The 21,529-nt window shown below is 50.9% G+C and overlaps 1 protein-coding gene across 8 annotated transcripts in view; it reads right to left on the bottom strand.

The window, feature by feature from the left end:
• Nucleotides 1–21,529, bottom strand: part of HIVEP3 (HIVEP zinc finger 3) — a 302,477-nt gene that overhangs the window by 240,931 nt on the left and 40,017 nt on the right. For 6 of the 8 annotated variants that reach the window (XM_080566580.1, XM_080566583.1, XM_080566588.1 and 3 more), the window contains exon 2: nucleotides 17,187–17,295. The gene's annotated coding sequence lies outside the window, so the exon portion shown is untranslated. Of the gene's footprint in view, nucleotides 1–17,186; nucleotides 17,296–17,429; nucleotides 17,704–21,529 lie in introns of those variants that run through there. The other 2 variants (XM_080566579.1, XM_080566582.1) reach the window with 1 other exon arrangement.

The raw sequence follows: 21,529 nt of genomic DNA, 5'->3' as shown, positions 1-21,529 counted from the left end.
ACCAAACCCAGCCAACACCTCCAGAGACCCACAGAGACCTCCAGGTAGGTTTTGTCTGCTTTATCAGCTTTCTGTCTTGAATCGAGGTTGGTAGCAAGTCCTATCTACGATTTTAAAGATAGCAAAGCTTCTGCAATGACTCAACCACCCCTTTTTCAGGCGAGAAAACCTGAGCATCCGCACACCGCTCCTCGCGTCTACACCCTGCGAACCGGGGCTCCAGCCACAGCAGGCAGTGTGAGTGACCACAAAACCCCACAAACGCCCGAAAAGCAAGCCCTGCTGCCTCCTGCCCAGCCGCTGCTCGGGGGCCCTGCAGATGGGATGTGCAGGAATGCAGCCTCCGAGCTGCACCAGCGCAGCAGCCACATGAAGGAGTCGCTTCTCCTCCTCCTCTCTGTTTTTCTGCAAAACCGAGTGAGGTTTCTTTCAAGGGCAATCTGATCAACTGAGACTGAAACTCCAGCACCAGGCAGGTTTCAAGGTCTGCGTGCCAGACATGGGCTGGCTCTGGGGCAAGGAAACCAAAAGCAAGAGAAATTGTGACCTGTTCAGCAATAACTTTTTTTTTTTTCCTATTAACTCTTTCCAACCAGGGCTTTCTGCAGGAAAGGAGCCGCATGCATCCAGGCAGTCCCAGCCCGGAAAGCTGGGGAGACCTCTGCCTGCTGCAGGACAGACCCACGGCCAAGAGCGAGCCAAAGGCAGCGCTGCTGCAGCGCCCTTTGCAGGCACAGAGCCACGCACGGGGCTCCCTGAAGCAGAGCAGGATGGGGGAGAAGGAAGGAGAGGGAGGGAAACCCCAAAAGCCCAACTGCCCCCAAACAACCCCACACTAAAATTTAATAAAAGGTGGGAGCCTGAGCGCAGCCTCTTTTTATTACGGGTGGGCAACTGCACTTCTGTCCTGTGGCTTTCTGTTTTTGCAGGCGCATTCCAGCACAAAAGCAGAGGCAACACGCGCCGCTGAGCAGCAGAGTTTATTTTAAGGGATGTAACATTTTCCTGAGAGGATGCTCTATTTGCATCTGCTGCAGGAAACGGTAACACAGGCAGGTGTGTTTCCACCTAGGCCAGAGACAACACAGAATGCACAATGCAAAGCAAACGGTTTTGTCTTGCAAATCTCTGCTCAGTGCGCTAAAGTAAAAAAAAAAATATAAAAGAAAAAAAAAAAAAAGAGGGAGGGAGAGGGGCTTTCCCCAGGGCCTGTTTTCTAGCTTATTAGTCCTGCAGATGCTCGAGACCTACTTTGCCAGGAAGGAGCTCCATGCCCACCGGCAGGAGCAGGCAGTCGCAGTCTGCAGGCGTAACCGCTGCCCCGCATTTGCATGCGGGCAGAGCGCCTAATTGCTGCCCCGCGCCGTACCTGGCAGGCAGCGTGCGCTCCTTCCAGAAGCGCCCTTCAGCAACAAGCTTTTGCCGAGGCCTCCTTCAGGAGCGCACGGTGGTGGTAATTTGGAGGATGGATCGAGTAATTGTATTTAAACGAACGCATCTTTGCGCGGTTTGAATGCAGCGTAAGCCACAACGACTCCTCCAGCACGCCGCGGCAATTTGAGTTTCCCTTGCAACAAGCCCGCTGTGGTTATTTCCTCAGAGCAGCCAGTGCCTCCAGCACAAAAACACAGGGAACTTTCTGGATGTTAAAGAAAGAAACAAAAAAGTTTTACCTCTCTTTTCTTCCAGCCCTGTACTTTGGGAAGAAATAGCGTAAAAATATATACGCCACTCTGCTCTGGCAGGTTATTACCTCATTTTGCAACAGTTTCAATGAGCAAAAGCACGGTGTAGTGGGAAAAAACACTCATGGACAGCATTAGGTATTTAAAAGAGGGGAAAAACAAAAGAAAAGCTTTTCTTTTTTCTTTCTCTTTCCCTTTTTTTTCTTTTTTTTTTTTAAATTAAGTGTAATTGCTCCACTGGCAATCAGTGTCACAACAGCAGAAGCCAAGTGCCTAAGATCCCAGCGACACTACAGCGCTTGTAAGAATAAGCAGCAGCATTTAGTGTCACATAGGGTGATGTGCCAGAAAGGATGAGAAAGCAAGCACTAACTGCTTGTGGGGTTAGAAGAAAGTTGTCTGGAAATTATGACGGTTTTCTACACCACATTAATATTTTAATAAAAATCCGAATTCAAAGCGTACCTATGGGCATACTAACACAAACCGCTCTGCAGAAGGGCCAAATCTTTTAGTCAGAAGATAGTGGTTTTAGGAAATGAGATTTTTGACTATTCTTTACAAACTTTTCTGGGAAAACCCAGAGGCTTATTGCTATTTCCCTTTTCCTTTCCATACAGAACTATATTCTTCCACCGAGTTTTTCCCTAAGCATCCAACAAGGTCTTCTTGGCACTTGTTACACTTCCCAGAGGTGCTGCGGCCGCAGTTTGGGACTATGATGCCTCTTGCTTACAACAATAACACCCCTATTTCAATGCTACATTTTATTTTTTTTTAACTCTAATCTCTCTTTTATCACTAGAATACCTTACAAATCTCAATGAAAAAAACTCTGCTGCTTTGCAACCCTTAAACCTTTCTGCTTTGTTTTTCCCTTCTGCCTCTCGTGGCTCCTGCTTCAGGCTTTATTTTCTGCGGGTGAGGAGCTGCCCATGACCGCGTGGATGGGCAGCAAAGCCCTGGGTCTGCTCTGGCCTCCGGGCAACGCTGCCTGGAAAACCCAACACCAACACAGTCCAGAACGGTACAACTTCCATCTAGTGCCGAAAATTCAAAAATAGACGTGCTTTCTCTCCGACTCTTCCCAGCTACGTGCTCCAAAGATGGGCAAACAGGCACCGAAGGGCATCTCCAAAAACCCCTTTCTGCTGCCCACGCTCACAGGCACCGAGCACACCCCGCTCGCCGCCCCAGAAGAATGAGTTCTCCCTACAGGTGAAGCCGGCTCATAGCAAGGTCACCCACGGGAGAAGAGAGCTTCGTTTACGAGACTTGGCTTAATTGCTGACGCGATGGGAGGGATGCGGGCACCGTGGAGGCGCGTGGGAGGCTGCAGGGGAAAGGGCTGGTGGAGCGCAGCGCTGCACGTGGCTCCCTTTGCTCACCGGAAAATTAGAGAGAGTCGTGCAGCTCCCCCGGTGTTGTATTACTGACAATAATGTCACTCTGCCCTGCGTTACGCGGTCAATAATTAAAAGATTACGTGCTTTCCTTAGGGCCGTACCTACAACGACAGAAGCAGGGGAGAGGCAAGCCCTTTCCACTGTACCCAAAGAGTCAGAACTTCATTTTGTTTCACGTACGTGGAGTTACCCCTACGACAGTTTTCTCTTGCATTTAATGTCTATTACAGACTAACGGCAGAGAAGGTCGGAGGGACCACAGCAGAGCTGTGAGGACAACTCATGCCCTGCCTCCATGGAAAGGTTAAAGGCATCCTTGGGTTAAAAAAAACTTGTTGTAAATCAGGGGTGTGAGCTCAGCCCCTGCTGCACAGCCCCTACTGCTGTCCCGCTGCTTGGGGGTCTCAGTTGTCTGGCTGTAAAATGGACACAATCCCTCCCATCACGTTCCCAGGAGAAGTTGAGGGGGGTCTCCTATAAGGGACAAAAAGCCTGGAAAAGTGGGGGGGGAAAGACACGGCACTGCACTCCTGTGACCCCTGCACCACATCTCCTTCGGGGCTGGGTGAGCAAAGGGGGACTCCGAGGTGCCACACGTTCTAAAACGGGTAGGAGCCAAATGCGCTGTGTTATTTTATTATTATTAAATAATGCCTCTATACCCTTCACCCCCTTCCTCCTTTTTATTTTTTTTTTTTAATTTTTTTTGGTAACCGAAGTTTTTCCAAATGGCAGCCGAGCGCGGGTAAATCCCTGAGGACCTCCCCGCCAGGCAGGGGGCACCGCTGCTCTTCCCCCTCCGTGCTGCTAAACGCTCAGAGCCTCCCGTGACGTGCCATGGCCCAGCCAGCCAGAGAGCACCGAGAGCGTCCTGCAGCGGAAGAAAAAACCACAGCATCTGCAGGACAGCCCCGATCCTGCAAGGCTCCTGGCCTGAGGTCGACACCAGGACACCAGCTCTGGAAGTGCTGCCCGTCAGTGACAGTGACCTCTCTGTCCCAGTCTCATGCCGCAGCCTAAAGAGGAGACCCAGCCAGCCTCCTGCGGGACCTGGGATGCTCGCTCCCCAGTCGACTCCCTTCCAGGTTAAATGAGCAGGTAACGCTTCCCCCCCCCCCCGCCAACATCAAACGCAAATTGAGCGATTTTGCTCTTTGAAGTTATCAGCCATAATCTTCGAGTTTGTCCTTACGTCCAAGCGCTTTTAAAAATAATTTATATTAATTGTTCCCACTGCAATTTGGTTCACACCAGACTCCCTGCATAAAAAACTCCGCCTAAATTCCTGACATGCCCAAACCTTCCATTTATTCATGCCCACTCGCTCTTGTCTTCATCTCTGGCCCAGTAACACCGGGATTTGTTTGGCTCTGCTCATTCCCCATGGTCCAACACCAGTAAGGCCGGTCCCCTGCTTTCGACCCTGTCTTTGACAGCCTTTCTGCTACACCGACCAAACGTTTGGCTTCAGAAGACGTGGTGAACCAGAAGACGCACCACGCACCTCCACGTAAGGATTAAAACAAGGTAACGGGCTTTGACACACGCTCATTTTCTCAGAGCTCACGTCTGCTGGAGTGGGTACCAGGGTTGTCACCGGGCCCCGCACATCACAGGCTCCGCAGCTCTGTTGCAGCATTAATGAGTTTATCTAGCTTAAAAAAAAAAATCAAAAACACATCTGTAGTCTGTCACACAGTCAATCGCGGGCATCCCAGAGAATTGGAGGGGTGCAGCAACTCGTGCTGGGACCTGGAGACACGTCACAGCAGATCCTCGTCCCCACAGGTAACAAGTACTTAGGAGATGGCACCAACCCATGCCAGGAGGGACTTCTCCAGGGGTGCGACACACGGCGCCACTGCAGCACTAGCAGGCTTTGCAAAAGAGCCGCGTTTGGAGAGCAAACGGCCCTAGAGCAAAGCTGTCGGCGAGGGCAGGAAGGAAAGGAGGGGGGCGCACTGCCAGGACGCCTGGGCTGGGGGCACAGGGGCGATGGCAGCCCAGACCTCCCCCTACCGCTGCAGGACACCCTGCTGCGGCTCCTGGCACACAGCGTGCAAGTCCCCAGGTTTTACCAGGGAGGAAAAGCAGTTTGGGCTGGTAGTGGAAGCGTTCTGGTGCCACGCTCACTGCTCTGCACAGATTTCTGTGGTCAGCAGCCCCGCAGGTGCAAGCCCCGGCTCCGCACCTCGCGCGGTGCTTCCGAAGGTGCGCACGTGTGCGCTGCTCCGCGCGCCTCTGCGTGCACGCGTGGCACTTCGGGGCTTTCTAGGAAGCCTGGAAGAAACCCTGAGCTGCTGACTGCATCCCAAGTGAGCAAGGAGGAGGAATTTCAGCAAGCTGCTGAGAGCTGCAAAGGTTCATTAATCCTCAACCCAAACCAACAGACGCTACGAAGCCTCTGCTGCCACAGACGCCACCCGTTTTAGCACCCTATTCACCACTTCACCCCGTTAAATGACACAGCTGTTTTCTCTCCCAGCAAGCTCCAAGCTCCCTTCCCTACACACTGCTACACAAACGACACCGCTTATTTCCTCATCGGCAATAACTCACACGGCGCCCAGCCGCTCCGCGCGGGACAGATGCGGCACCCACCCCCGGCAGCTCTTCCCACCGCGCTGCAACCTGCAGGATGCCAACACTGGCCCCGAATCAGAAAAAACATCGAGGATGGTGATTAAATACCATAGTCTCCGGGACGGCAATTAAACGCACGCTTTACAGGCAGGCACATGCTTCAACGCTGTCCTGGATGGCGATGCTCTCCGAAATCAGGGCCCTTTCCAAGGAAGATGCAGTTGCTGGGTGAATCAACGCCGACCTGTTTGTGCCGCTGCGGTCTGAGAGCAGGAGCAAACCGGGGAGAGCTGGAGAACCGGGGACAGCTCGGCCTCCACCAGGCAGCTGGGCTCGCTGCTAGGACCCCGCGTACCCCAAAATTACTCTCGGCATCCCATGAGGCCAGCACAGAAGCGAACAACGCTTGTGCCAAACCCAGTCCACCTGCATTCATTCCCACTTTTGGGGTCCCACCCGGCAGGGCGATGGCCCCAAAGCAAAGCAGGGGACACGGAGGCTGCCAGGCGCGCTGGGGTGGCACACAGCAGCCGGGGGCGTTTCCATGAAATGCTCACAGCCGCTTCGCCACGGTTTATATTAAATCAATTTAATTCTCCCTTTAGCCAGAATTGGCAGTTATTCCCCCCTCCGGCTGTGAATGACAGCGGAGGAGCCAGCAGTTTATTTCTGTTTTCTCACCGGGAGGTGACGATAGGAAAGGTGCAAGCCCCGGGTGTCCTGCAGCGTCCTGCAGAGCTCCCTGCCCTGCAGCCACCCGCACCCCTGGCCTGTTACACGCAGGGGGGGCTCCCTGCGGCTAGGGGGGGTGCCTGCCCCAGCAACTGGGAGAGGGGCTGGGAAACATCCAAGGGAGAAGAGGAGATCTCGCTCTTGTTTTTCTTTCAGTAAGCAGCTTCAGGAGCGGTTGCTGTGAATGGCAGAGAACACGGGACGGGCAGCTCAGAGCAAGAGGCTGCCCTAGGGAGCAGCTGCTCTGGCTGCTTTGCTTCGAGCCTCCAGGCGGAGGTAAGCAGAGCCGAGAGCACTCGGGCGCTTGCAGCAAAGCAAGAGGGTTTTGTTGTATTTTTGTTTGTTTGTTTGTTTTTAAAGGTAAAAGTGTCTAAGCTAGGTAAAAAACAGTCCCTGCTCCAAGCTGTCACGGACGAGGAATCCACGTGGCTTCACGGTTTTTCCACCGGCTCCAGAACTAGCCCTTGCTCCTGCCCAAGCAGGAGGAAACCCAACAGCAACCTGCTCGCCCCATTTCACCCGGCCAGACACAGGCACTGGGGCCATGGGTGCAAAGATCCACGACACTGCCGTAAGCCTACAGAAGCAAACACAGTCCCCGTCAACAGGTTATAGATGGGGGGAAAAAAAAAAAAAAAAAAAGAAAAAATTAGATTTAAAAGGCTGCTCTGCTCTCCACCCTGATTCGGCAGCGGTTTACCCAGCTGCAGCCTGTTTACATTTCTAGCGAACTTCATCCTGAGCAACTTGGGCCAGATATTCTAAGAGAGGAAAGGAACTTTATTTATCGTGTACTAGAGAGCAGCACCCAGCGTGAGCTGCTCGAGCCAGGCTTGGAGTGAGATCTCCAGCACTGCGCAACCCCCAGGAGATTCTGTAGGCATTTAATGGTGTTTTCTTTTCTTTTTTTTATTGGTAACTTACTTTAAAAAATAGGCGTTCTGTAAAATCCCAGAGTTTTCTATCAGATATTCTCATAGATACTGGGGTAGCAGTCAGGCTTCTTGCTTTAAGTATGAATGATACCATCCGCAAGAGAATCCAGAGCTTGGCAAGTTGAAAGAAAAAGCAGTTCACCTTCAAGCAAGCACTCACCAACTATTTCTATGAATAATAAATATATTAATTTATTATGTGAATAAATTGCAGGAGACCAGAACTTATTAGCAGCCGCACTGTGAATAACCTGCTAGCAATCTAACACTCGAGCCTGGAAGAAACAGCCATATCTAAAAATGAAACTGAAACTTTTTCATAGTTTTCTAAAGCTTTTTACGAGTTAAAGCAGTTATAATACCTGTAAGTCCTAAAACACTGCCTCAGTGTCAGATCTGCATGCGTCTGCTTTAATTATACGGAGCAGAGATCAAAAATCAGATAATGCACATGGCAGAGCTCTTCAGGACAAGGCATGGACGTGCCAGGTTTGCTCCAGGTTAGTCTTTTCCATGAGCTGCCACGTTTTCATCTCTAATTTACTTGGGTCTGTTCCAATCCTACCGCTCTATACAGTGAGAACAGAGCTTTAGGTTAACGCTACCTTGCATGCATCGTCACGAAAACCCACGCGGTTTAACGCAAACTTCGCCACGGTGCCCACGGTAAAGACAAATTTCACTGAACGGCCAAAGCATCGAGGGTGCAAGTGGGATCTGAGCGACGTGCCAGCTCAAAGTGCTGAAATGAGCAGAAACGGCTCTGGCGTGCAGGCTGCAACCTCCCAGCCGAGCACGCAGCACGGGAGAAGTGCGTCAGCTCCTTCTCTTGGTTAAGGAGCCCGAGCAGAAAATTTCACCGACGATATCCTCCTCTGTCTCTAGTACTATTATTTTCATATTTTCTAGAAAAATAATTCCTGGCGACGCTGCTGCTTCACCTTTTGATTGGAGCAGAAAGGCTTCGGTGCCATTGTGCTCCAAGGGAAAGCAAACAACTCGGCCTTTCAGGGCTGGCTGGCGTGGGAGTGAAACTCCACCTCATTTAAATTATGAAAAACAAAAGCAAGAGCCCCCAGCTCTGAGCCTGAATTACTTATAATTTCCCCTTGCAAAGTGAAGGAAGCATTAGATCCTACATTAACACCATGAGGATGCTGTAGTACAAAGCCCGCAATAATTAGAGAATGTCCAAATTAACAAAAGTCGCAGTCTGGACTCATTCCTCCATTTATGTACGTTTTTAAAGGGGTTTAATTAAGCTACCACATCTTAAGATGGGATTTTCAAAGCTACATAAGCAAGTCATAAGAATCCAGGCTGCAAAGGGCAATTCAGGCCACCATGATTCTTTGAAAATCCTTAATTGGTGTAATAGAATTTATTTTTCTCCTGCAAATTAGATGTATATTTAGCCAAAATAACCTGGAACGGCATACAGAAATTACCGATGATCATAACCCGAGGGCAGAGTTAAGGTTACAGAGTCAGGATTTACTTATGTTCACTTGTCAACTCTTCAAATACCCCAAACGTAGACATCACAAGACAGAAAATCCAGGCGTCTTCCAGAGCCGTGGTTAGGCAGAGTCGCCGAAGGATGACCAACACACCCATGAAATCAAATCAAATAAACAACCAAATCTGAGACTGGCCAAATTCTTTCAGTAAAGCTTTAGATCTGTTTAAGGTATTTAAAATAATCTAAGTCTTTCTATTGGCACAAGCTGTTTAAAACGATCTAAGGCTTTAGATTGGTTTAAGCTGCTTATGTGGCTTTAAGGTTTTAGAAAGGTTTAGACTGCTAAAAGCATTCCCCAAAAACAAGTGGGGTTATTTGCTGGAGCTAGTCATACCGCTTCACGGGTCTGGTACAAATACAGAAATATACACACAGGAATAAAATTTTGTTTGCAACACTCCAAGTCAAAGTCAGTCGGTGCTAAGTCTACAAATACTGAGTTCACAGAAGATTTCTGTTGGCATAAGTTCGGGTTCTGGGAGCAGCACACCCTAGTTAAAGCACCGAGACCTCCGTCATCTTTAGGAAAAAAAATGTTCCATAGGAAATTTCATGAAACTTAAGGCAACAATTCCTCCCTGTTAAGAAACAGCAAAGAACGTGACAGCATGTAAACCCTATAAACTCGGCTGGCCTCTCCCTCTTTCCAGTACTCTGATTCCCACCTCTGTACCAACGTTAGTGCCCCTTGCCACACTTTTCTTAGGATTACAGCCACTGCAGGTCTGTTTGGGGGTATGAAATCCAAGGTGCCCATGGGGTGCTCAGTGACAAGACCCCATTTGCCACGCAGGTCCTTACCTCGAGCAATCCCTCTCGACTGCAATGGGTGCTGGAACCCGTGCAGCCAGCGGAGCTCTTCCAGGAGGCCAGGACAGATCCCACTCCCCTCTCCTGGGTCTTTGCAAATGGACTCAGAACAATCCTAAAGCCCCCCAGCCTCTGAGATCAGGAGCCCAGAGCAGAGCCCCAGCTCCTGGAGCTCAGCCGCAAGGATGGAGTCACCGCCTGTCCCCCGGGGAGCTTCGATTTCCTTCCCGAAACACTGCCTGGAAAATCAGGGCAATGCTCCTGCTTGAGGGCACACCTTTCATAAACAGTTGCAAAGCCAGACCTGGCCTCCTTCAGCCACTCAGATGTTATCTTTCCAATTTTCAGTTTCCCTTTCTGCCCCGCAGAGGGGACAGTCCCATCCCTCTGTACCATCTAGACGCACAAAACGCAGTCACATTGGGACAAAGAGCCTCTTTTTTTTTTTTAAAGCCACTTGAGCGCAGGCACTGCGGTACACAGCCACCCCCTGCTCTCATTTACACAAACATAAAGGCAGAGCATCTGGCCGTGTGTCAAAAGTCTTTAATTACACGATCAAGCTTATCTTAGATATCTATTTATTGAAAGTTGTAAATAACACAAGATTGCGTTCTATCTGATAACCACCGCTCACACAAAGGGAAGTTAAGATTACTTGTTCAACCTAATACTTATTTATTCCTTTTTTTTTTTTGATTGCTTAACTTTGCAACCTTCATGCAATATCAATGCAAGTATCCTCCCCACGTGCCCCCTTTGCCGATCACTGTTGAGTACCGGGTTCATTTTATGGTTATTCAGCCAAGCAGAACTAAATAAGATTTTTCATAATCAAGTTATTCATCCCAATATGCATTTTTGGTCTGGGACTACACTACTTTGGACCCCAAGCAGCTTTTGCAATGGCAAACTCTGAGCAAAAATGACTAAGAAACATATAAATGCTGACAAAAACAGCAACAGAAACCTATCCTACAGCTTCCTTCGGCAGCCGTCTGTCTGAGGACCATCCTGTGATGTGCAAAATCTTCGCAAGCAATAGCACCACACCAGGACACAGTGCTGGGAGGTGCAAGGCAGCACCAGAACCAATGGGCAGATTTACCCAGGGGGTAAATCACCCCAGAGCCCCCCGATATTTCAATGGCAAGAGGAACAGAGGTCCTGACAGCCACAGGTACAAAAATCAGAACCTTTGCTTAGCTTTTACCATAACTTGTCTCATTCCTGTATTCATTAATATGCTATATTTCTTGAAAATTAAGTGTTTGGGGGATTTAGCTACCTTCCTGGTACTCCCCAAGCAAGTTTGTTTTGCAGAACTCTTTCTAGGTCTGCTGCTATTTACATTACCAGCGTTTGGGAGCATCGGTCCCCCCCCCAGTTGACAAAGCTGTTCCCATTGGAGCATGGAAATACAAACAGTACCAGTAAGAGGTGAAGCGAGGACAGAGCTTTTCTCTGCATTACCCCCATGTACACAGCCCATCCCTGCAAAATAAACTTTTTGCACAATTCATGGAAGGGCATCTCCTTTGTTTTTGTAACCTACTCTGTATTACAAAGCACCCTGGAATCTCCCAAGACCAGGATCCCACAAAGGGACCGGGATCTGGACACAGACAGCAAGAGCCTCAGCCCTTCCCTAAGGGGCCATAACATGCAGACAGACATTATCCCATTTACTGGTGCAAGACAAAGGTACAGAAAGAAAGAAGAGTGGCTGGAAGTCATGCCAGGGGGCTCACACCAGGGCGACTAATACTAACCCTAGCTCTGACCCAGCCACCCGTACCACTGCCCTTTGCATTTTCCCAGTATCCATCCCCAAACAGCTCTACCCTCACACAGGTGGGGCAGCTCCCCAGGCAGCAGCAAAATGTTTTTGCTTTGCAGCGTGATGCATTTCTGTAAAAACCCCAATTGCTTGCCTTAATCTGCCTGTAGCGCAGGGAAACCACAAGGGAGCTGGGGAAACATGAGCGCAAGCATCCCCACCGCTGGCGGCAGCGCTCGGCCCCTGGGGAGGGCACACACGTGTGTCTGGCTTTGTGGACGTGCAAGGGCAAAGAGGAGGAGGAAGAACTTCATACAGCATGCAAACGAGGAGCACAGCTTAGAACGGGACTTTTGCTTCCATGCCACTCCAGTGCCATGGCTTCACAAGGAAACAAAAAATCCCATTAATTCTTATTGCACAGCATAACCCAGTAAACACATTTTCTGCCCCTACTGGAAAGCATGCCCTCACTCACATCACCGAAGTACACATCCAGCACTCCTAAAAGCAACTCGCTCGTTACAAACACACCTTCCATCTGTGACCCTATTTATCTATTTAAGGTCTGCCAGCGGTGCCCCTGTGCACCCTGCGAGCCGCACGCCCCATCCGGATCTGGCCCCAGAGCAGTTTTCACTCACCCCCTGCAGCGGGTGCTCTTGCTGCCCTTCTCGTGGCACCGCACCGCCTCTCGTTCGAGGCAGGAAGCCACCCTAAATATTTTCCTTCAGCCTTCCAGGCGCGCACAGCACCTCTCCTGCCTTTGCTAGGCAGCACGCTTTTTTCCACCGTACATCATTACTGCCTGACGAGTTCGAGTTATAACCAAATGCAGCTATCAGAAGTTGCCCACGCTTACTGGAGACGTCCCAGCCGTGCCGGGTCGCACGCTGTATTCATTTCTAGCAAATGCAGAGAAGAGTTTTCTGGAGAAACCTGGCTCTCGTACAGCCATTAAAAACAAAAACAGCCTGGTTGGCTCGATAATTTTCTCTCCCCCATAAAAATTCACTACGCTGCCAGGACCAAAAATAAATTAATAAATCCAGGTGAAAATATGAGTTCTAAGCAACCAAAGCCAGGATGTCAGCACGGGAACCCACCTGCAGCATTCAGGACTGCGGTCCTGTCTGTGACAGCCAGCACGGGATCAGGCAGAGTCCCCAGGGAGAGCGATGAGGGCTAACAAGTGTGGTTTGGGCAACTAAATCTTATGGGCAAATGGGAAGTGGCTTGTGAGGGTTGCACATGGCTTGGAAATGGAGGGTGTAGGACAGGGCTCTGTCCTTCCACACACGAGCATTTATTTAGAAGACCACAGGAGCTCCGACCAAACCTCCTTACCAGTTTTTCCTTTGCTTATTTCAAACCTTCTAGACCTTTTGATTTCAAATTCATCATTCAGCAGGAATGCCCGCCGGGGTACATAAAATATGCTTCAACTCAAAAGGCACCTAAAAAGAAGGGGGGTTAAAAGTTTTGTTTATAGCGGAGGTGTGTTTTGAAGGACTCTGAGATCATCCCTGACATCATTACACGCAGCGCTCGCCTTTCTCGTTCGCACTTTAACAGAATGATAAATTCTGCGGTGACTTATTTTCAGCAGATTACTCGTTACATCAGGGTTTACTCACTCCTTTTTACTGGCAGCCCCCAAACGGGGGCCATGAGTCAGCAGCAGCCCTGGGCCCTTCCTCCAGGGATGTGGGAGACGGCCCAGCCACCCGCGCTTGTCTCCCCAGCCAGATTTTATCGACCAAGCTCCTTTAGAAGATGCCCGCGCATCCCCCATCCAGAGCTGCCACAATGCCGAGATGGCACTTGGGAGGGGAAGCGAGCGGGGGGCGGTCTCTCCGTCACGTTTCTGTCCCAGCTGTAAAACATCTGGGGCGTCTGCGAGGGTGCTCGACGCATCCAAAGTCCCGCGGGATTCCGACGCGGGGGGCGGCCCTGGGGCGGCGGGGCTGTGGGATCATCCAGCTGCAGGGTGAGGGAGGCTCATCCGCCAGGACCATTGGGGTCGGGGTCATTAGGGCGTCCTGGGCCACAGCGACACATCCAGCCCCAGCAGGAGCCGTCCCAGCAGCTCTTTCTGGGGCTCCCCCTCCCTCTGCTCTCGGGGGACACCAGCAGCGTCCCGCATCCCTCGGCTACGAGGGCTTTCACACGCGGCTCGCCGAGCCCCCGAGCTGGCCACAGCACACGCGGTTATTCAAGATTTGGGTAACAGCAACCGGTCGCCGCATTCACCTCCCGACAGCCCAGACCCCACCGCAACCCCAGGAGCCAGGGCTGCTCCTGCTGCTCGCAGCATCATCTGCGCAAACCGCATCGAACCACGTGGAGTGTCTGTACAGCGAGAGACACGTTCCCCCCCCGCCGCCCCGTGCATTTTCCTCTGGCACCAGTGCCTGCCCAGCAAACACTCATCTGAAAAAACAAAAGCGAGCGAGCGCTGCTGGCTGCAGTCGGAGCTTAGAGTCACAACTTATTACTTGTATTTTCAGTCTGCCAGGGACCCACACTGAGACCTTGGCCAAATGACTCCCCGCTCCCCCCCCCTCCCCGTTTCCCACACAGCAGAGAAAGTAAGACACGGAAAGGTTAAATGGGAACAAAAAAAGGCCACGCTGCTTTCCCACCCCCCCCCCCCACCTCAGTTCACCACTGAGATCAGAGTCGAGCAAATCCATGACTTACATAGCTGGTACATTTCCGTTCTTGAAATAAAAGCCTCCAAGCTTTTTAAAGAACTAAAAGAGATCGGGGCTATGAGTTGTGCCACCCCTTTTGCAGCGAGACCAGTAATACAGCTAAACACGGATAAGCACCGACCTGCCCTCAACCTGATGGTCCTCAGATAACGACGTGCACCTTTAAGCCATCAAGCAGATCAGCGTGCTGGGATGTACAGATCCTTGGTGCATCCATCCTAACCGGCATCATACGTCTGCCTCAGCCGAGCCAGCTGCAGATATTTAACTTTACATGGAGAAAGGAGATTTCTTTTAGCCACAAACAAGCCTAGCGCGGTTTGCGCTCCTACCAGCGCAAGGCAGCGGGGCTCTCTCCCAGCTGGTCCAACTGAAGATGCTGGGTTTAGGTCAGCATTGGGTTACTGCTCCCCTGGCACCTTCCTTACCGGTTAGTTCCGTGTCATGAACAGAGATCGCTGAGATTTTTGGTAATTGCTGAGCCAGCCCAGGGCCGGTTGGAAATCCAGAACTAAAGCGTACCCAAGGAGCCCTCGAGGGGTCCGTGAGGCCCACCCACAGCTATCGACAGCAATATCCCCAACGCACAACTCGACTGAACAGGCCAGCCACGTTTTCCAGAAATGAACCAAGACGCTGGAAAACCCATTTGCAAGCCACAGCCTTCCACGTCACGTACATTTACAGAAGTTTTACAACTATTTCCAGCAAAATAATTAACAGCTTCCTTTGTGAGCACGATACTAGCGGGTGACCGGGGCTCCGCGGGGAGTGACAGTCTCTGCCCTTGAGTTTCACTTCCCCTTCTTGGGAGGTGATGAAAGAATACAAGGCGGATTGACGCAGGGCCGCCAGCTCCCACCGGTCCCAAGGTACTACAGAGACTCCCTAAAAGAGCAGCTCCACGTGGTGCTCAGCTGCAGCCAGATCTGCAGAGGAGCACGCTGGCTCTTTGCAGCAGGAGACCAAATCCGCTGCGTCCTGCTAACGCTGCTGGGAGGGAGGGTTGGGCAATGCAACGCACGAAGGCTTTTTGTGGCCCCAGAGCAGGAGCTGGTGCCCGACACCGCGATGAGGCAATGTTTGGAGATGATTTAGTAGGAAAGAAGCCACCTCCCCTTCCTCCCCCTCCTGAGTCCCCTGCCTGTTTGGGCTTTTTCTCAGGAGCCTTCTCATCCAAACCATTTCCCACCAGCGCTGATGACCACTGCCAACCTCAGCAAGCTCGGGGCCGGAGACCAGCAGCGCTCTCCTGCATGGCACCACCCTGCAGAAAACCCACAAAGCAAGCAGGCTAGCCAAGGGGAAGAACTAAAGACCAACCCCCCTGTGTTTCATTGCAGCTGGGAGGAATTGCATCCACTTGATTAGAAACAAATCTCCAAAAAGAAGAAAAAAAAACTAGCGCAGCACTGGGTTCGTCGGTACAGCACCAAAACTGGCAAGAGATGAGCATCGCTGGCTCGGCACGAGGGAGCATGAGATCTGGGGGATTAAATACCTGCTTCCCTCTCACTGGATTTGCCATTTCTGGATGCCCGGGAGGATGAGGCAGGCAGGGAGATGCTCACAGCGGGGCATCAGACAAAACCCCAGGGACAGGGGCCTTTCTGCCACCTCTGCCTGTCCTCGTGAGCAGATACAGCCAAAAACCAGGCTTAGAGAAGTATTTCCTTACCACTGGGTCAAAAGCATATTTTAATCGTATTTAAAATCATATTCTTCTGCCTGCGCCCCACATCAAACTCAAATTAAAAATATTTGCCTTTAGAAGAAGGGAGGAGGGGGAGAGCAGACTGCATATTCAGGTTTGATTACTTTATATCTGTCAGGTTAAATATTCACAAGTTCTCTTTCTAGGAAGCCTCAAGGGGTTGTTTATATAAAATAAGTATTTTATTTCATGTGCTGCCCACTCTCAGTTTGCACAATTAATCAGGGGTAAACTTTTTGCAGACCCTTTCCTTAACAGCCAAGCAAAAAAAAAACAACAACAACAAAAACCTGCAAATAATCTTGCACACAGACATAATAGAAGTACCTTGCTCACAAACACACTTAAATACACCGAGATATAAACACAAACTTCCAGACAAAGGCCTGATTTCTGCCCTCGGAGGTTCACAGGGCTGGATGATCCCAGCGCGGGCAGGATTTGGCCACCGGAGAGGCCACTGCAGTCCCTGCTGCAAGCCCCAGCTTGCAGCTGGGGGAAGCCACAGCAGAAAACCCGGAGCCTGAGCGAGAACCAGAGCCAGGTCCAGCACAGGGCTGCTGCGGCCGGGGGAAAAACTCCAGCTGCCAGCAAAGGACAAACCTCTGAGGAGAACATCCCAGCGCTGCCCGGATGCCACCACCAAGCGCACGCAAATAAAATTAAGCAGAGGGAAAAGAGAAAGGCTTTGTGCAGGCAGGAAGGTATTCGGGGATATGTTAACATAGGGGTCGCAATATTAAAAAAATAAATAAAAATGTACGTATATATGCTGTAGCATCAGGTAACGGTGGCTTGGCTATACGTGGGCGATAGGAAGGGGAGCAGGGCCGCCCAGCATCGCCTGGGGAGGACGGGGCTCCCCACGGAGCAGCCCCACGCCGGACCTGCACGGCGCGAGAAATACCGACAACCCACGCACACCGGGAGAAAATGAAGTTGCTGTCAACGGACGATAAATTCATGCGACAGGGAGGGCGAAGGAAGCCGGAGCGGGCGGCGGAGTCGCGGCGAGGACAGGGTTACGAGGCGGCTGCGCGCCCGTGACACCGCTGAGGTTACCTCGGCTGGGGAGCTCGCCCATCGCCTGCCCAGTGGCCAAATCCGGCACCCGGGGACGTACACACACACACACACACACGCATCGTATGTATATATATATACACACGCAGCAGCAACCTGACACCTTTCGGGGGGAAGCAGAGGCAAAATGGAATCTGGCTCGTGCACCCGCAGTACGGGGGGGGACTGGACCATCTGCAAACGCGCACGCAACGAACAAAAAATCACCCCAGTGCCTACCTTCGGTGGGTGCCGGCAGCGGATCCGGGGCTGGCTGGGGTCGGGGGCTGTTCCCGTCTTTATGAAATGTTCGGCTCAGCCGGTGCTATTTGCATTCTTTCATTAGCACCTGTTTCAAGTGAGGAAGGAGAAAGCTCATTATGAGATCAGCTTCCTTTCAAAATAAATTATTAAAAATATAGAGAGATGCACGCTGCCAAATAATAATAACGCTAATAAAAAAAAAAAAAAAAACACATGTACATTAAAGCCCCAAAGTAGGCAGTTTAATAATGGGAGATCTTGCAGGTTGTGAGCATGCTCCAGCCGGAACAAATCCTTCCTCTGTTATTCCTCTGAATAAAAATAAACCACGCTCGAGAAACCCAAACGGAAGCTTCCTCCTAGAATCCCTGCTGCTGAAAAATATGTAATAAATTCAGCCCGAAGACGCAGACTCTAATCAGCAGCTGTTTTCTGGATCCAAAGCCAGCCAAAGCCTCTCTTGTCTTTTCCCACTATGAGTCTGGGCCTTTTTGAAAAGGGTTTTAACCTTTTAAAGATACAGTGCACCAATTATCACTTCTGGAGGACCGTCACCCGCAGCACAAATAAATTAATAAAGCGGCAGCAGTGGCACAGTTGGAGCAAGGGGGAGATGTGGTTTGCATTAGCAGCCCTTCTACGTTAATATTATTATAGATTTTTTTTAATAGGATTCCCCCCCCCCTCCTCCTCTGGGGGGAATAATAATAAACAGAGAACTTGCCACTCGGCTCTTGGATAAATGCACAGTCATTATAAAAATGAACAGCTGCTGGATGCGATTCAGGGAGCTGCATGGCCGCTCCTGATCAGGGCTGAATTGGTTTCCACTGATTTGGGGTATTAACAGTTTCGGTCCCGGGCGGCGGTGTGCGAGGGTTAATGGCACGCAGCGAGCGGCTCTGGTAAGTGCTTCCCATCAAACTGAGGCTCGGGCTGCAAAGTTTTAGCTGAGCAGCCCTGGCACGGCGAGAAAGCATTTTGCAAGAGGTGGGATTTCGGTTTTAGCAAAGCAACCCCCCCCCCCAACCCCCCCATTAATTTAAACCCAGGACCCAGGCACAGCTCCTGGGGGACAGCACGGAGCCAGCTGGGGCTCCGGGGGGGGGGGGGGCAGATCCCCCCTAAGCAGCAGGGCCCCAGGCCTGGCACCCCTGGGGGTGTCCCCTGGGGCCACCAGCACCCAGCCCACCTGGGTGCCAGCCTCATTATCCTGGTCAGGGAGCAGCGAGCAAGGGGCCATCCCCGGGTGCTGCTCAGTGGCCAGCCCTCTGCGCAGCCCCCGGGGCATGCGAACCATGGGAGCGAGCAGTCCTCCCTCCTTCCCCCCCTCCTCTTCCACTCCTCCTCTTCAGCAGAAAATCATCATATTTCATGTGTCGCTGCTCCAGCCTCGCCAATTGGCTGGGCACCCGCAGGCGGAAATGTCAGGAGCAGCCCAGCATCGGTGCCGCCCGCAGCCACCCGCTCCCCCCGGGTCCCCCTGCAAACCGCAGCCTGGGGGGCACAGGGCTGCCTCTCAAATCGGAGAAAAAAAGAGGTTTTTAAAACCTTTTGGCTCCGCTCCAGAGGGACGCAGGCTGCCAGCAACTCGACCTTGACCCGCACACTGGCAAGGAACATTTTCCAGATGACGATGACCCGGCCCAGCGGCTCCTCACTGGGCTGCACCCAGCAGTGGTCGTGCCACCGGTACTGAAGCTGTCCGGAGGGATGACACCTGGCCAGCGGATTTTTATTTTTCCACCAGTTTCCACATTTGATGTGTTGTTTTTTTTTTTTTTTTTTACAGCTTGCACTCACTTCCTAGACCTTTCAGAACCACGCAAATCAGCATGGTTCTTTATTTTATTCGCTGGAGGAGGTGGGACTTTGAAATGTCCAGGCTGAAGCTACCCAACGTACAGCAAGGGCTGAAGCAGGGAGGCAGCCCAAAGCTTCTCATCTTCTGGTTGTTCTCAGAGCAGGGGAAAAAAAAAAAAAAATCAGTCTTTGGGAGACGAGGCAATGGAGTACAAGAAGCAAATGAATCCTTGTGAAAACTGGCATCTACCTCCCCTGCAAACAGCATCCAGAAACTGAAGGGGGACGCAATCGAGGACACTGGAAAGCCTTCTGCTAAGGAGCAGCTGAGCCACGCTTTCATGCTGGCCTCTGTAGCACCATGGGAGCGTAAAAAACAGGGGAAATATGACAGGCAGAAAGCTAACTTATTTTGCTGCTTAAAAAAAAATGCATTATCACAAAAAAATAAAGACGATTTGAGTGTGGCATTTATGGCACAAAACAGCTTATGAAACCCACAGCTCTCTACTGATCATGAAGAAGCGAACAAGTGATATAGTGGAAGAGTGAAAACCAAAGCTTCCTCATCTGGCCCTCCCAGGTGGAGCCCGAAGGCCGGGCCCAGGCCCAGCGGGCAGCTCCAGGCCGGGGCAGCCACCACCAGCGGCCTGCGCCGGCCGCCACCTCCCCGTGGCGAGTGCTTTGGCACGGCAGAGACTCATCACCACTGTGTGTCACTGTAGGCATTGAAACAAGTGCAGCAAGAGGGAAGAAAGCAAGATAATCAGGCCATTAAGCCAAAGACCACTGTCAGAGTCCACAGAGACACAGCTCTTCATGTTTTTCTTCCCTTTCACGATTTCAACAAGAAGGCATTTTGTCACATCTGCTAGCCTGGGCCATACGTGCGAGATGGGCCAAGACTCGCATGGCAGCAGACTGCTCCGTAAAAGAGCACCTGAGTGAATTAATTCGGTTATCAGAGTGGTGTCACCACGTTGGCACCGTGCTCCACCAAGGCCACCACCCTGACGAGGGCCCAGCTCTCCACATACCACCACGCTCCACCGCAGAGACCTTGAGAAGTGACTCGTCTGCTCGGGCCTCATTTTCCACACCCACAAGTCACATGTGAAAATAGCTGCGCTAAGAAAGTTCACTGAAGTGTCAAGTTGACATTTGAACTCCTAAACAACTGATAGCAAAACCAGAGCAGCCGTCACCTCCAAACACAGTGCCCAGCAGTCAGTATTCAAAAGTAGGTAGGAGTAAATAGCCCAAGCCCCTGGGAACAGGTCACCACACTGCCCAGGGCAAAAGCCTGTTTGAACAAGAGATCTATTAATTATTTATTTATTTTTAAGGAAAATACACAGTCAGCTTAAAAACTGCAGTGGCTATACACCTCCACTGCTAATTTTGAGCCTCTACATCAGCCTGCATTTACCTGGCTTCAGCTCTCAGTTTTGGAGACCTGGCCATTCTTAAGTGTGCTAAACAAGGAAGGCACAGAGTTGTGTTATTATTCCTCATGAAGTTTCAATAAAAAGCTTCAAAACAGAGCAGAAGATAGAAGAGATGACCTGTTACCAGCTTTGCTCTTACCGGCCATTACCATGCTGCTGTTGTCTCCATAAGGGAAGGTTAAGCTTCTCTATACAAGCTCTTCAGCTTTGATGCACATTCCTCCTTTATTTTTACTCAAGCTTCTCTCTGACTCCACATGATTTTTAAAAGATCCTTCCAGAAAACCAGATACTAGAAGGCAACACAGAAGTTGCAGCAACAGCACCAGGAGAGCACAACAACCTGATCCCCCTCCTCAGACACAGGACTCAAAAATCATCCTGAAATCAATTACTTAATGAGGTTTTAATCCTTTTCATGTGTGCCATGTTGAGTTTACATCATCCTTTCTTACAGAAAACAGCATGCATACAGCATGCAAGTGTATTGTACCAATTACCTTCACACTGTTAACCTTTTTTATATTTTATTTTTAAAACAGTGATACAAATTCAGCTTTCCTCCGCTATCCTGAAACTTTCCGAGCAACTTCAAAAATCGGTATTAATCAACATTAATGGCAGGGAGAACTTCCTGAATAGCAATGAGAAGACTTGCATCGCAAGTCATCTGTGTCTTCATGCACTAAGCAGGCAGAAACAGGTCTGAAACCTGGGAGACCCCATCCCCAGTGGGTGCTCCCTACGCAGTGATGCACACCCTCATTGGAGGCGACACGCTCCCCAAAAGCTGAGCTATTAAGTTCTGCAGGGCTTGTTAGCGGGGCTCCATGCTGCACCCAGTCTTGCGAGGAACTTGCAGGACTGCCCAGTCTCCTCGCTGCGTGGCCAGCAAGGGCTGTGCTGGTTGCAGGCAGGGGATGGAAGGGGGGGGAGTGGTGGGATAGGACCAAAAAAAGAAAAGAAAACAAGAAGCAAAGCTGTTAGTTCTTGGGTATTTTTAGGCAGGACTTGCTGCTAACACATCCAACTACTGGTGTTATTAGAGAGGTCAAAGAAACACACCAT

Source organism: Anser brachyrhynchus, assembly GCF_964034855.1.
Source record: "Anser brachyrhynchus genome assembly, chromosome: 24".
NCBI lineage: Eukaryota > Metazoa > Chordata > Aves > Anseriformes > Anatidae > Anser > Anser brachyrhynchus.
The sequence above is the reverse complement of the archived record's forward strand: the minus strand, read 5'-3'. Positions and strand labels throughout refer to the sequence as shown.